This window comes from Aulonocara sp. 'chitande type north' Nkhata Bay, linkage group LG5, assembly GCF_057382095.1.
Source record: "Aulonocara sp. 'chitande type north' Nkhata Bay isolate Kocher_YH1m ecotype deep benthic linkage group LG5, A_spYH_male_GT1.1, whole genome shotgun sequence".
NCBI classification, from domain to species: domain Eukaryota; kingdom Metazoa; phylum Chordata; class Actinopteri; order Cichliformes; family Cichlidae; genus Aulonocara; species Aulonocara sp. 'chitande type north' Nkhata Bay.
Genome location: NC_141348.1, coordinates 34,147,573 through 34,163,506, shown reverse-complemented (window position 1 = coordinate 34,163,506; position 15,934 = coordinate 34,147,573). Strand labels below are relative to the sequence as shown.

The window sequence follows — 15,934 nt, the reverse complement described above, 5'->3', positions numbered from 1 at the left end:
AAAAACACTGAGGAGGGGAGGGAAACATCAGACACTGCTGCTGCTGCTGGTCAGTCCCCAGGTGTGACTGTCTGAGAAGCAGGTTGATAAAGGCCTCCATTGTTGCCGCAGATGAAGGGAAACAGGCTGTAAAATTTAAAAACACGCCGCACAGCTGAACGATTTAGAGCACTGCCCCTTTAATGTTTGTCCTTTGCATGACACAATATTGCCCCTCTGGGCCGCCACAGCCGTTTCTGATCCAACAGATTTGATTCTTAGTTTGGTTTTCATAAACGTATCCAGACACTTGGACCAAAAAAAAAAAGAATCTTTTATCAACTTCAGCCCACATCTTTGTTTCCAGATGTTTCAGCCATAAAATCTTACATCAAAATTTAGATTTTGACCAATTCAGCTCCCTGTTGTATCATTTTCAGTTGTTTATTTGTCATTTTATTTATTTATTTCATTGGCTAAAATGTCTGCTGTTTTCAGCTGGTAAGAAATGCTTAGGTGGATACAAACCCTTACATTCCCAAACAGCACACTCATGCACTTTTGGATTTTGTCTCAACCATACTTCATATTTGCAACTGTACAAATTAGAGATGGACCGATCCGATATTACGTATCGGTATCGGTCTGATACTGACCTAAATTACTGGATCGGATATCGGAGAAAAATAAAAAATGTAATCCGATCCATTAAATATCACGAAAGCACCTCACAAAACTTGCAACACGCCGTAACTCACCTCAGAACGTTAGCACGTCGGAGCAGTATGCATCACGTGATAGAGCGGCTGTGGCATGCAGGACCTGTCGGTGGTCTGGATAGCATTTGGAGCTTCGCTAGCAACCCGGCATTTCATCTCGACAAAGTTATCCCGAGAGAAGTAAAGCAAGTGTGTAAGTCCATCTCTGAATGTTTGTAAAGCATTCCTGCGTTAAGCTTAACAAGCGACTGCCTCTTCTTGCTGCTACTTCAATCATGAAACTGCTTAACGATCAGCTGATCGGCTTTTCTGTCGCGAGTCCCTGTCTCTAGTTTGCTTTTGGCCCACTTTGCACCAGAAAGAGGAAACCAGCGGCTGAACAACAGCAGCACGTTTAAGCTTGATCAGCTGTTGTTAGAATGTATTTAATCTTACTTTCTACTCCAGGATCTTTTTCTACGTAGCTGACGCTGGTAACTGTGCAGGGGCGGATCTAGCAAAGTTTAGCCAGGGGGGCCGATAGGGCATTAACAGGGAAAAGGGGGCACAAAGACATACTTTTCTTTCTTATTCTCATTTAAAATGTCTAGCTTTTAATAAATAATTATCTGACACCCAAAGTTTTAATTTGATGTAAAATGAATAGAAGTCCATTACTGTATATAGTAACTATTAAGTCTAATATACCCTAGTAAGCTATAGTACTTTTTCCTTTGGGAAGGTACCATCTGTGCAGTCTGCAATTCTGTTGAAGAAAGATGTTGAATCTATTTAATATTTCTTGAAAAATAATTGATTTCTGTGTATTTTTCTTTTCACACTGCATCAAATTAAGGTTGATTACGGCGATTAAGCATCATGAGGTGGAGCGTGAGGGGTGGTTCCCTATTTTTTATTTATTTATTTTTGTTGTTGCTGGGAGTTGGAACCCTATTAGTTAGGTTGCTTAATATTTATGCTAAGTACTCTTTAAAATACCAGAATAGGGAGGATGGTGTAGGTTTAAGTTTATTAGATTGATCAGTATTGCTGAACTATGAAATATTTTTTTTTTGCATACAGGTATAACAGAATAGCTTTAGTGTAGTTGTTGTTTTAAACTTGAGTATGAACTTATACAAAATGCAGCAAGATATTTAAAAAACAGTTTTGTTGATTAAAAAACACTATATCGGATTCATATCGGTATCGGCAGATATCCAAATTTATAATATCGGTATCGGTATCGGACATAAAAAAGTGGTATCGTGCCATCTCTAGTACAAATACAATATAATAAATGAGATTTAAACTCATTGCAATAGTAGATATCAAAGGACCTGATTCATAGTGGGGAGCTAGAAGAGACTTTTCTTGCTTTCTTGCATGGAGCAAACTACAATGACCAAATTACAGGTGTCGTGCTAAATGCAGATGCAGAAAATGTTAGTTTTACAATCCTAACTATCGGTTATTTAGGTGTTTACTTAAAAGGTACTGCCTCCATTACAGAAAGGTGAAAATTATTCCCTTTTAACAGGAAGTACCAGGCTCACTGAAGGGCTCTTAGGGGTTTGGGACAGGACAGGACAAAAGACACACTGTGGAAGGAAGCCAGAGATTGATAGTAACTAATCATTAAATACAGAGTGATGAAAAGAGAAACACTCAGTGCACCATCAGGCCTATGACTAAGGGAGGGGTCAGGGTCACCTGATCCAGCCCTAACTATCCAATTGTTAAGTGATGACGTGACGAATCCTACTTCCGGGCCTAAAGTAGTCTGCGTTTAATATGGCTTTTGTGTTGTTAACATGTTTAATGTTTTGTATTTTCTTCTATTTAATCTCAAAAAGCTCCTAAAACAGTCAGTGATCACTGTTGACCTCCCTCGGCTTTTATTACCGCTAATCATTTATTTAAGCTCAGTTTTTAAAACCTTAGGAAGTAACTACAGCCCAACACATGCAGCAGTATATGAATGACTAACCTCGTATTGTGGATGGATTATCTCAGTTGTTCTCCTGGCTGAAGTTTGGTCCTTTTACAGCATCCTGCCATGCGATTACATTTGTTCCTGACCACCGAGAACACTCACGTTAACTTTTATCGAGTGGGAAAAAAGTTAGCTTGTTTATATTATGCTAACATAGCTGTGTCGCTAGCGGTCACGTAGCACATCATTATATACCAGCTAGCCCAACTTCAGTAACCCTACAAACGTCACTGCTGTTTAGTTTTCTGTCTTCATTTATGCTGGAAGTGATAACAGAGCTGTACGTTTTAATTTGTGTCCAAAACCCCGCAGTCAGGACATGCTATGTTGTATTTAGATAGAAGCTAGCGAGCTAACTCCCTGCTAACTTCTAACTCCGTTAAATGTCATAAATTCTGTTTTCATGGATGCCTGGATGTTAAACTCAATTGTTACACCTGGTAGAGCAGAACGCTGATCATTTTATTAAAGATGAAAGACTTTAGACAGTTTTTCAACTCTCAGTAATGCCATAGTGATCGTTTGATATTGACCTGCAGCGGAGTTTAGGTCCAGACACGACTAGTGACGTCAGACTGAACAACCGGATAAGCTTTAGCAAAAAGGAAAGTTCTAGCCTAATATTGAAAGTAGTGATAGTGTGTCTGTCTCCTAAATCCAAACTGGGAGCTGGTTCCACAGAAGAGGAGCCTGAAAGCTGAAGGCTCTGCCTCCCATTCTACTTTTAAATACTTTAGGAACCACATGTAAACCAGCAGTCTAAGAGTAAAGTGGGGCTTTTGTAGCAAGATGGGGCCTGATTATTCAAAATGTGAGAAGTATTTTGAATTTGATTCTAGATTTCACAGGAAGCCAATGAAGATAAGCCAACATGGGGGGGGGGGGGGGGGGGGGGGGGTAGTCCCTGTCGGTACGCCCACTGCAGCATTCTGCATCAGCTGAAGGCTTTCCAGGGAACTTAAGTCTGACATTTCTTTTAAAAAGATCATAGAGATAGTATATCAATGGTTTCCTGGTAATGGTGGATTCATGGGTATTTATAGTTTTTTCAAATTACATTATCCTATTTTTCTTCCTCTTTCTGTGAAACACTACAAGATTTAGATGACTCATCTTGAACTTGGGGGCAAATACTGTAAATGTATAACATGTAATTTGATTTTGGGCCAGCAGCTCAAGGCTCTGCTTACCGTATAAAAATGCATAATCGCTCATGTATCACAGCTTACCAGAGTGATATTACAGGAGTGGGGATATCTTGGCAAAAAGAGAAATTTGGGAGGACGACAACAGTCCTCTACAGCCCAGTAGCTTTTCTGCACCTCTTTCTACACCGCATTCACCGTTGAGCAACGCAGTCATACCCGAGACTTTAATCAAATCCTTCTCATAATTAGAGCATGTTTTTGGGTTCGTTTGGATGAAAATCACCTTACAGAAGACAAAGGAGCTTCTGTAAGCTTTGAAAAGTGATGCATTTGAATTTTGAAGTAGAGAATTAAATAAAGCACCATGTTCTTTCTTAGCTTTGTGTCAGCAGTTTATAGTTTGACCTGTTCCAACACCCTGTGGTCAAAGGCCTGCCCATGAAGAAATGGCTTTCCCCTGTCTCATGTGAGACGTTGACATAAATACTGATTTTTACATCTCAGGAAACGAGTTGCAAGCTCACTATGTGTTAGGATCTGAACTAACTCAATGAGACACCACAGTCAGAAAATACCTCAAACTATGTTACTTGGTGTCTGTCATTGGAGTCTGATGGAGTGTAACAGAATCACGTATTTGTAACAAAAAAGCGAGTAAGGTGGGGAAAATATCAAAATATACTCCATATAGTGTAGTCAAATGAATGTCACTTCTTTAATAGGTGGATAAAATCCACAACAGTTCATGGCTTTAGTTGAGTACCCAGTAGTGCCTTTTTCTAGTTGGGGTTGTGGCCTGTAGCCTTGTGCGTCAGGTAAATGATTCTCAAACTTTGCTTCAAAGAAACTCTGAGTGAAACCTGTTTACTCAGTGACAAATAAAATTTGAATTTGAAGTGTTTGATTATTTCAAACATCAGAAAGAGATATGTGAAACTGTTTTACGTATTAACTATAAAATTACATTTCATGCGTTAGACAAAGATTATTCTGTTGTTTTGGGAAGCTTTTCCAGATACCTAGATAAGTAAAAATAAAGATGATACTGGTCTTCCTCAGCCCCATCCAAACCCTTCGAGTGCTTCCATTTGATGTGGCGTCTCATACAGTTTTGTTCCAAGGCTTCAACTCACACCGCAAACATTTCAGAAGCTGAGTGTTTAGCCTGCACAGTTTCTTTCATTTTGGAAACCAAATTCAGTCCTTTATCCCCAAACAGATTTTCTTCGAGACAAGTTTTGAAACGTGCTCTGGTACATCTGGTGGAGTTACAGGCATTGTCTTGAGTGGGGGTTATATTCTCTTTTGGCTCTCTTAATGTCTTCCCAAGATGAAGAGCCAGGCCTGATGAAAGTCACAGAACCCATTCACTAACCTGTTGGGAAGTCTTTCCAGAAAATATAGAGGCTGCCACAGCAAAAGAATTATGGCTGCACAAGCTTGTTGATGCAAACACAATGCAGATTGGAAATGTTGACAAATTTACCAAAGCCAACAGAAAATTATTTATACAAAGAAACTCCAGGTTCTCCACTCTGAAATGAGAAATGAAATCATGCATTTATTCATATCCTCCTTCTATTCCCTCTCTGACCTGTCTGCTCTTTGAAGGGGAACTCCTTTGAAGTGCGTCAGCATCTGTGCAGTGAAGACCCTCCAATTAGCTCAGACAGCTAACAAGCTCCACAGGGCGGCTCCATACAGATGACAGTACCTGCAGCTGGGGTCACAGACAGCTGACCCTCTCTGGGCTGCATGCTAACAGCTGTAGGCCCGAACCAAAAGTCCTCTCAGGCTTTGATCAAACACCGCTTGACTAAACCGGCGGGATGGTGATGGTGAGGTCTACAGAGAGCAGTTCTTCTGTCATCTGAAGCCCGCGTGATGGCTGAATGTGTTTGCTGCCTGAGTGCTCTGTTTCAGAGGCCGATCATCATCTGTGATCCATCTCTTAAACATCATTTTTAAGCATGAGTTTTTGTTATGGGTTCGGTCCTAAATAGGTAATGGGTATATAAGGCCATTATAAGGCCTTAGAAAGGGTGAATTTACAAAGAGCTACTTATATGCATGTTACTGACACATTATATTTGTTTATAATAGCATTGCAAAGCCATTTATTGATTGTATTAATCTATATGTACATTTCTTATTAGAGAGAGCTAAAAAACTGTGAAAACAATAAAGTTGGAGCAGTGGTCACTTCATAGCAAGCTACAACCGGTTCACATTCACCAGCTGGGATGTTTGGATGCTCTCCCTGTGCCTGTGTGGGTTCTCTCCAGACTCCACAGACACACATAATGGGCTAACTGGTATTTCTAAATTGGCTGCAAGTGTGATTGCAAGGTTGAATGATTATCTGTCTCTCCATGTTAGCCTTGTGATAGACAGTAAAAGACCTAGATGCCGCTTGTCAAGAACTATTCAACAAAACAAAACAAAAACAAACAAACAAAAAACACTTAACAGCCCACACGTTTTTACCTCCTGCACAGCTCGCCACAACGTCACAGAGGTATGTTTAAAAACCAAAATACTAACAAATTACATCAAATCAAAGTGTTTAAATACCCATCTCTCTCCTCACGTCACGCCACACAGCTGTTCTGACTCTGACAATCACAGGACAAAGTACTGATAGTACTCTGTTAAACCAATTCATTTTCACATTTGAATGTTTTTTTTAAAACAAGCTAAAATATAATCAAAATTAGGCCGATTGAAATGTATATAATCCTATTAACACATATTGTAATATATTAACAAGCTACAAAAGTGTGAAAATACAGTGTGGGTTCAATTCCAGTTTATTTCTCTGGTAATTCAGAGCAATATGTACAATATTTTGTGCCACTCGTTGATTAAATTAGGTGAGCAAAATCCCGAGGCTGAGACCCCAGTGGAGCCAAAATCATCATCATTAAATCAAATCTGGATCAATGTGATTCAAAAGAATCTAAATGTAATCAAATCATGAGGTTGCCAGATTCTGACCCATAATAACCCTTCCCAGGACATTGTGTCTCGTTTAACCTTTAGTCCGCAAGTAAAACCACAGAGATAACCAGTGTGATGGTGTGACTGTTTACAGTTTCTCCTTTTTGAAAGAGGTATGTTTTACAGATTCTGGGAAATGTTACACACATCCTTACATTAGGAACATGAATATTTCATGGAGTCCCTACTGGAACCACAGCATCCTTTTATGTAAGAAAGCATTAAAAACCTTAAGAGCAACGCATCATTTAGATTTGGAAGCAGATATGTTAAAGTTACCACAAACATCGAACAAAAGTGCGAGAGCGGAATGTGGAGAATTCCCAGATAAATGTGGAGTTGTGTGGTCCGTGACTGATGAGATTCCACAAGAAGAGGAAAAAGGGTGCATAAAAAACTTTAAATAACAATTAGAAAGAGAAAATAAAGTGGAAATCAGTCTGTGCTGTGATTCACACTTGGACTGTGAATACGCTATAACTGCTTAATCAGAACATCTGTGATTTGGGCCAAGTTAAACCAATATAATAAAAATATACAGAAAGGAAATGAGTCTTGAACCAGAGCTTTTTTTTGGCAGCCAGAGGGACAGAATTAAATTAAAAACAAATAAACAAACTGCTGATGAATCTCCATCTCTTAAATGCTAATTGTATTGTTTTGAGGGCAAAATCTCACAGGCCAAATGTTCCACACTTTCCGCTACAAAGAATTACATATATTCTCAAAGACTGAGAGTTTGGGGAGCATTTTTGAAAGATTTGTATCCAAGAAAAAGCCAGCCGGAATAACTGATTTGTATAAGCTATGCAGTGGATATAGATTCTCTTTCTCTTTCACTGTTGATATTAATGTTCAATAAAGATGAACCCCCCCTCCCACCCCTAAAAAAAAAACAAAACATGTTTCTCCTTCTTAAAGAACATCACAAAGTGCATGAGTCTATGTTGATGTGTGAGAGTGAAAGCCAAGGCATGCCAATGAGACATGGAGTGCGTCTCCAACATGTTAGATAACAGCTGTTGTCTGCAGCACGTTGATAAGCAGGTCGCACCGAGCGGGACATGGCAACATTTTCCTCAAGAGGTAAATGAAGAAGAAGAAGCAGCTAAAAATACGACAGCGGCAGACAACAAACATCCTGACGAGAGACATCACACATGTCGAAGCGCATCATTTAACACGCTTGGATATGAGAAAACTGCCATTATCACTCCACTTAAAATTCAACTCCTCGTGTCAGTTATTTTTCCCATTACAATTAGAAAACAAGATATTAAAGATAAAACTAATATTGGTGGTCTCGTTCTCCAGTGCAACCCTTTCCTTCACAACTGTGCACTTTATCCCCTCTCTAAAAAGCTGAGCTCACTCTGGGCAGCAGTTTTGCAGATCTTTCTTTGGACAACCAAATGCAAATTTAATTGAACCCCAATACATCTTTCTTTTATTTGTGTTTTTAGGATTTTCTAAAGCAACGATTACCAAAAACCTCTGAAATCAGATGCGCTCTCTGTATTGGGAAAAAAAACAACCTTATCTAGGGCTTATTTTGAGTTTGCCTTTAACAGCAAATGTCTTTCTCACCCTCAACCTGTCTTGGCAGAGTGTCGCCCCTCCCTGAGCCTGGTTCTGCCAGAGGTTTCTTCCTGTTAAAAGGGAGGTTTTTTTCTTCCCACTGTCGCCAGTGCTTGCTTATAGGGAGTCGTTTGATTGCTTGGGTTCTCTCTTTATTATTGTAAGGTCTTTACAGTACAAAATAAAGTGCCTTGAGGTGACTTTTGTTGTGATTTGGTGCCAAAATGTAATATTTTATAACAGACTAAATTATGAAGATTGATGTGTTTGACAATCGGAAGGAGCCTTGCTAATAAAGCACATTTCCTGTTTTAAATAGTACCACTTAGTTTATATTAGTTGAGATGCAGTTATTGTGTTAAGTGAGCAATAAATTACTGCATATGCACTATATACTTGTGATTTAATACAAGTTTTGTAGAGACTTGGTAATAAGTCTGACTCTACTAAAGCCAACATTTGGATATGCTATGACTGACAGAGATACACACTATAAGGCTAAAAGTACTCGCTCGCCTGCCTTCACATGCATATGAACTTGAGTGACATCCCATTTTTAATCCATAGGGTTTAAATGATGTCAACCCACCATTTGCAGCTATAACAGCATCAACTCTCCTGGGAAAAGTTTTCACAAGTTTTACGAGTACATGTCTATGGGCTTCCAGAATCGCATTTGTGAGGTCAGACACTGATACTGGTCAAGATGTCCTCTCTAGTCTCCGCTCTAATTCATCCCAAAGGTGTTTTGTCGTGTTGAAGTCGGGACTCTGTGCAGGCCAGTCAATTTCTTTCACAGCAAACTCACTCATCCATGTCTTTATGGCCCTTGCTTTGTGGACTGGTGCACAGTCACATTGGAACACGAAGGGGCCATCCTCAAACATCCTTCAAAGTTAGGAGCATGAAACTATCCAAAATGCCTTGGTATGCTGAAGTATTAAGAGCTCCATTCACTGGAACTTAGTAAAAGGATGCAGTGAAGACCCTCCAATTAGCTCAGACAGATGCACCACTGCAACCAAAGCTTTGGATTGTGCTTGGTGATGTAAGGCTTGGATACAGCTGCTTGGCCATGAAAACCCATTCCACGAAGCTCTCTACCGACTGTTCTTGATCTAATCTGAAGGCAACATGAAGTTTGGAGGTCTGTAGAGATCTACAGAAAGTTGCTGACCTCTGTGCACTATGCTCGTCAGCATCCGCTGACCCTGCTCTGCGGTTTTATATTGCCTACCACTTTGTAGCTGAGTTTCTATCATTCCTAATAACTTCCACTTTGTTATAATACCACTAACAGTTGAATTTGGAATATTTCACAACTGGACTCGTCACGTATTTGGAATCCTATCACTGTATCACGCTGGAATTCCTGAGAACAACCCGTTCTTTCACAAATATTTGTAGAAGCGGTCTGCATGCCTAGGTGCTTGATTTTTATACACCTGTGGACATGGAAGTGACTGGAAGACCTGAATTCAATTACATGGATAGGTGAGTGAATCCCTTTGGCAATACAGTGTATGTCTTTCCCTGTTATATTCATTAATATATGCCTATGCTTCAGTAGATGAAACATTTGTTAAAAAACAAACAAACAAAACCTTAGTGGATCTTGAAATATTTCTTTCTTCTTTTAACAGCTGGGTCTACTCTGAATGTAATTCAGTTTCTTTGCATCTTTCTGAAAAATAAAATTCAGCCAACAGAAAATGCAAATGTTTAAAAATGGAGAAATCTTTGTCAGCAGAAAAGTTGAAGCAGGTTGAATGCATACGAGAACATGCAGCACCTGAATGAATAAACACATGAATAAATGAATATGTCAGTGAAAGCCTGTCTGACTCACTGGGCTGCTTCACATGTATACATGAAGTACTAGCCTTTAATGTGCAAGTCATTCACAAACAGCTGTGTGAAGCACCTAATCTCGATGGTTTCAAACTACAGAGATCAGTTCTGTGTCAGTCTCAACACATACACACTCTTTTAAAACATATCGAGAGGCCAAAAGCCTACAAACCCACCGCAATTAGAACACTCCGCGACGACAGCAGCTTCCTGTTCTGGATAAACAGCTACAGCTACAAGTCACTGTATATCTGTTGCTTATCAAGAGGGAAATGTTAGCACCGCAATCACTTTCTTTCCTTCCTACTTTGTTTCACAAACTTCCATCAGTCTCATTTTCAGGCCATCACTCGCATAGCTGACTGCATATTAACACAGAAACACAGCAAAACCCCATAAGAGCCTGCACTCAGCTCTTAGTCATCATCACCACTGAATGCGGCTAATAGCCAGCTGAGTAGACCTCTTAAGGCAGCCGAGCCAACACACATGATGATGTCTCTTCTTCACTAAAATTCATTGACACCAGTGTTACAGCTTCTCAATGCTGCCAGTTATTCTCCGTTTCTATTTGGGCTGGGAGATCTTCTCTGTAGTCCAACAGACATTTATTAACTCCAGTGTCATTGCTAATAAGTGAGATAATCACTGGATGAGTTTAAGACTGCGCGGTTAAGATTTTAACACCTGCCAGGTCATTGGTGATTGGTCTTGGGTTAAGGTTAGTTTTTATTTTCCCCACATGGAAAATGGTCAAATTCTCAGAAACAGAAAGATGTTGCCTTTCAAGTGAAGTGTCATGTTTTCATTTTGACATCACAGTTTTCCTTTTAAAAATGTTTTCCATTTGGGTATTCCAAAAGTCAAAAGTACATCATGACTAACCTTTACCCTTAACACACACACGCACACACAAACACACAATACAACACTGCGGAGAGTGTAAGAGTGTTTACAAGATCTTTTGAGTGTTTACTTCCTACTTCAAGTATGTTGACAAAGACTACATACCATAATCATTGGATACCACAGCTAATGTTTTTATGCTTCTCACTTTTGAATCTTTAACTTAAGGCATTGAATTTTCTAAATGGCCACAATTTTTCAGTTTAGGGAAACATACTCTTTTTTTTTTTTATGTGCACGTTTTTGAACAATGGGGAATTTAAATGCCCAACTTGGCCTCAGTTTAGACAAAAAACAAACAAACAAACATGTAAACAAGAATTTAAAAAACACCAGACACGATGGAGCTATTGTGGAAAAATATAAGCACCAGTGTCTGAAAATAATGTAAAAATATTACTCCTAAGCTCAGGATTTCTATGCAGCCAACGATGATGAGACTCTAATATCATTCAAAAAGTGCAAATCTAATTGATGCTTAAAAAATGACTTGTTATCATCAATTTTCAAATGGCTAACAAAACACTTCTTTGTAACAACCATTACAAAAGAGTATGCATGCCCATCCTGACACGTGTGTCGAATTCTCAACCATTTCCCTGAAATATCAACTTATGTGCTCCACCCAGATTCAGTTAAACAGCTAAAAAGATACCAGGCCATCATATTTGTTTGGCTCTTTTTGACTCCCTCACAGTCTCCTTTCAACCATCTCAGGCTCAAATTAAACTTTTTGTTGCTAATGCACAACCAAGTCCTGCAGTGGTACTTCTGAGTAAAAAAAAAAAAAACAAACTCATAAAATATGTATGTGGGGTAATCAGGTTGTTAGTTTTTAACTGTTGCAAATCTGCAACGCCTGCCTCGAGAGGGTTAATGTGTCCCACCTGTTTGTCCTTCGCTGGTTTCCTCCACAGCGGATTCTTTTCACCAGCAAACACAAAGCCCTGTGAAAAAGAATGAAAAGAGGCCACTAAGTTTTAAACACAAGTTAAAGTTTTTCCTTACTCTATGATGAGAAATGAGTATATTCGCTCCAGATACACATACATTCATTTCAAAGTGTGAAGAGTTGCGAGCATTAACTTGCACATAACCATGTCGGTTACATGCCAGCATGCTAACATGAAACTAGCGTGGCTGATTAGATTTATTATCAATCTAATTATAATGATGACATTCAATTAATACGCTGACAAGAAGATGAGTTGGAAAAAAAATCCCCTTGAATCCCCTCTAACGATCATCTGACCTTTAGATCATCCTCCATCGACACAACCCTAGTTTATCAGTCTTCCAGTGTCCACTGTCTCTTTTAAAATAGGGGCCAGTTTCAATTTCTCATAACATGCACGACTGAAGAGCCAGCAGACCAGACAACAGTTGAGACTCACACCAGTCTTATCAAAGCATCTTGTGCAGGGGTTTTTGCATCACAATAATGCAAATGCAGCTTCCTTTATAAGAAAAAGAGGATATTAAAATTAATGGTAACACTTTCTTGCAGGGAAACTGAGCAGCACTGCAGATTTTTACAACTTGGGTCAGTAACCTTTTACATCATAGGAACTTTTTCATATCTCCAGGATGTCACAGTACTGTTCCTATTGGCAATGCAAACCCAAATAGAAAAAAACCCCACACATCCCGAGGATGTAGTTATTCCCCAGTGACTATGGAGTTCAAAAGCACCTTGCAAGCGACAAATTTCAATTAGAAGACACAGAAAAGAGTTGCATTTAAGCATAAATATTGATTTAAATACCACATCAGAGTACCGACAACAACACAGTCTCCTCTCTATTCAATTGTGTAACTTCCATTTGTGTAATCAATATCTTCCACTTATCCAAAGTTGATTTGTGGTGGCAGCATGCTGGGGAGGATGTTCCAGTCATCCTTCTCCCCTACAACTTCTTCCAGTTCCTTATGAGATCCTGAGGTATTCCCAGGCCAAACCACCTTGACTGGCTCCTTGCAACACGGAGGAGCAGCAGCCCTATTCCAACGTCTCTCTCTAAGGCCAGCCCAGCTACCTTCTAGGAGAAGCTCATTTCAATCGCTTGTAATCAGTCTTATTCTTTAGTTCATTTCCAAGATCTCATGACCATACTGTAGGTCACAGTTGCAACACAGACAGTCTGTTAAATCAAAAGTTTATAAAACTTTACCTATTTTATCTAATGGGGGAATGATCTTAATAATGCAGATGAGTTAAGAGTGTGTAAAAACATGTCTCTCCAAAGCAAAGTGTCTCAAATTGAACATCATAACAAGTATAATTTCCACAGGCAGCATGTATAAATCCCAAACGCAGAAAACGTATACACAACACTGATGCATTAAGGCCTTTAGTTTCAGACTGCGCTTTCCAGTGTGGTTGTGGGCATATAGAGCTGCTGTGGGCTGGGAAATAAAAAAATCAATCACTCAGTCAATAAAAACAATACATTTTTCTTTCCGTTTATTCCTCGTGGAACTTACTGTTAAACTATTTTTGTCCAGCAAAATGTCTGATGTTAACTTTGAGGCTGGAGTCAATGTGGACTAAACGGGCACTTCAGTCGAACCCTGCTGACATCAGGCGTCTGATGGGAATATAAAGCCCATAGATGTGAAACCAACCCTTTGTTTTAAGAGATTTCAGCCCCCTCACAGAGATGTTTGCCTCCACTTAGATTGGTTTTTTTTAGTGGTATTCATGGAACAGTTTTGTTAGCAGCCAGCTTGTTTACTTCTGGACTGGACCTAACAGTGATGTTATCAGCTGTGGGGAAAATTTGGAAACAACAAGTCAGAGGAAAACTTGTTGTTTGGCAACTCAGTACTCGAGTTCATGTTTAAAAACAGCTTAACAGCTTCATCCCCAAATCAAAATGACCTACTTTCTTCTCTGTAATTCACACCAAAGCAAAAAAAGTTCCCTCCTGTCTAATGGTTCTCTGCAGGTTGCTCAGGTTGTTTTTGTTGTGCCTTATCCCACTGTCAGACATACTCCAATTTGGCGACGGTAGTATGCTAGAGAGCCACTTTCGCCACAACCTGGAGTAGGTGGAGAGCTGGGACCACTACACTGAGCTCAGAGCAAAACAAGGACTTTAGTCGCCAGCTACAGCTCAAGATGACAGAGCTGGAGTCCATCCACGGGGTGAGAAACATGTTCGAGAGGCAGCTGAGGGGCACAGTTTAGTGTCTTAAAGCATTTATGGTATTCTGTCACGAGTCTCTCTTCACGAGTAAATGGAGGCGTTGTTCTTCACAGCATTACATTTGGTGGGTGTAGTCTGATAGAAAGAAATGAGTTCCTATATGAACTGTGAACATGTTTTTTTCCCCCTTTCTGCAAATAAAGCGCCATCTGATCCCAGTATATTATAGAGAAAGGCAGACATCTCTACAGCCGATATCTCCAAAAACTGGGCAACAGTTTTGCAATATTTCAACACAATAAAAGCAAAAAGCAAATTCTGGGGTCCAAGCATTTAATTAGGGCTGTGCAATATGACCAGAATCTCATATCCCGATATAAAACATCTATCGTCCCGATAACGATATAAATCACAAAAAAATTTATATTTTCTGTAAATTCTGTGAATCTCGGGTAGGTGAAGTGTTTCCAGCTGGGCGTCGTGTAGCTGGAGTCGAGTGTTTTAACCGATGCATGAAACTACACATTTTTAGACATAGGTTGTAACAGCCGCCGTTTTCTTTGTGAGTATTTATTACACGGCGTGCTGCGGGGAAAAGCCTGTTCTAACGTTTGAGTCTAAGGTTTATTTTTTAGCACCTGGCGGCTCTTTTTTGCTTCTCATCCGTCAATACTCTGCATACTTTTTCACGTGATTCCGTTTATTTTGAAAAGTCTCCACATGATCTTGAGCTTTATTGTGAAAGGTTTATGTGGAAAATAAACAAGAGGACATGTGATGGTTTTACCGTCGTTGTTGCTAACGACAGCGCATAAAAACAGGCGCTTGTCCGTCCGTAGTGTGGTTATATTAAATATAAGAGAAAGAGAGAACTTTAAGAAATTAATATACTGTAGCCACTACAGTGACCATCAAAACCATGAAAAAAAAAATATTGCCGTAAAGTTTATTTTGCGACACCACGAAACAAACGATAGCGTAAAATGAAACGATAGACGTTTTTATATCGTCATCCGATATATATCGTTATATCGAACAGCCCTACATTTAATCATACTTTCCCCCCCCCTATTCTATAACAAACCCATCAGCCTCTTTCAGCCCTCATCAGTGAAGCAGCACATTACTCAGCCTCAGATGACTGTTGGTGGAGCATCTTGTGACTGAGAGCAGAGCGGAAAAAAAAAAATCCTCACAGTCTGCTGTTTGTTGGGCTGAAAACCAGCTGGACAATGTGACACCAAACATTCCTGGGTTTTGTGAAAAATAACTGTTCAGGCTGACAGAGTGGAGAGTGTCTGAACACAGAAAACACAAGCTGCCATTCATACCAGTGGATGGGAGGAGTGTATCTAACAGTCCAATCGGTGAGCAGCTGAATGTGTGACAGGGTCAAATTCACAAGAGGAATGTGACCAAGGAAACATGTTTCTGTCTCGAGTGTTCAGGACAAGTATCCACGGCAGTGTTGGCAACATTTTTTCCTCAGAGGGCCAGACTGAGTTAGATAGAGTAAGCAGAAGGAAACAAAGTGCTTAAAATCCACTAGAAAATTCCTGAAAAAATTATGAATGTGCCAGTGTCCCTATTTCTGTGTAAAATAGGTTTGCAGAGATTGCAGCAAATATT

At 39.6% G+C, this 15,934-nt stretch overlaps 1 protein-coding gene across 3 annotated transcripts in view; it reads right to left on the bottom strand.

Annotated features, from left to right (window-relative positions):
* Nucleotides 1–15,934, bottom strand: part of LOC147331081 (plasma membrane calcium-transporting ATPase 1-like) — a 138,769-nt gene that overhangs the window by 97,438 nt on the left and 25,397 nt on the right. For all 3 annotated transcript variants that reach the window (XM_086293136.1, XM_086293137.1, XM_086293135.1), the window contains exon 2: nt 12,044–12,103. The gene's annotated coding sequence lies outside the window, so the exon portion shown is untranslated. The remainder of the gene's footprint in view (nt 1–12,043; nt 12,104–15,934) is intronic.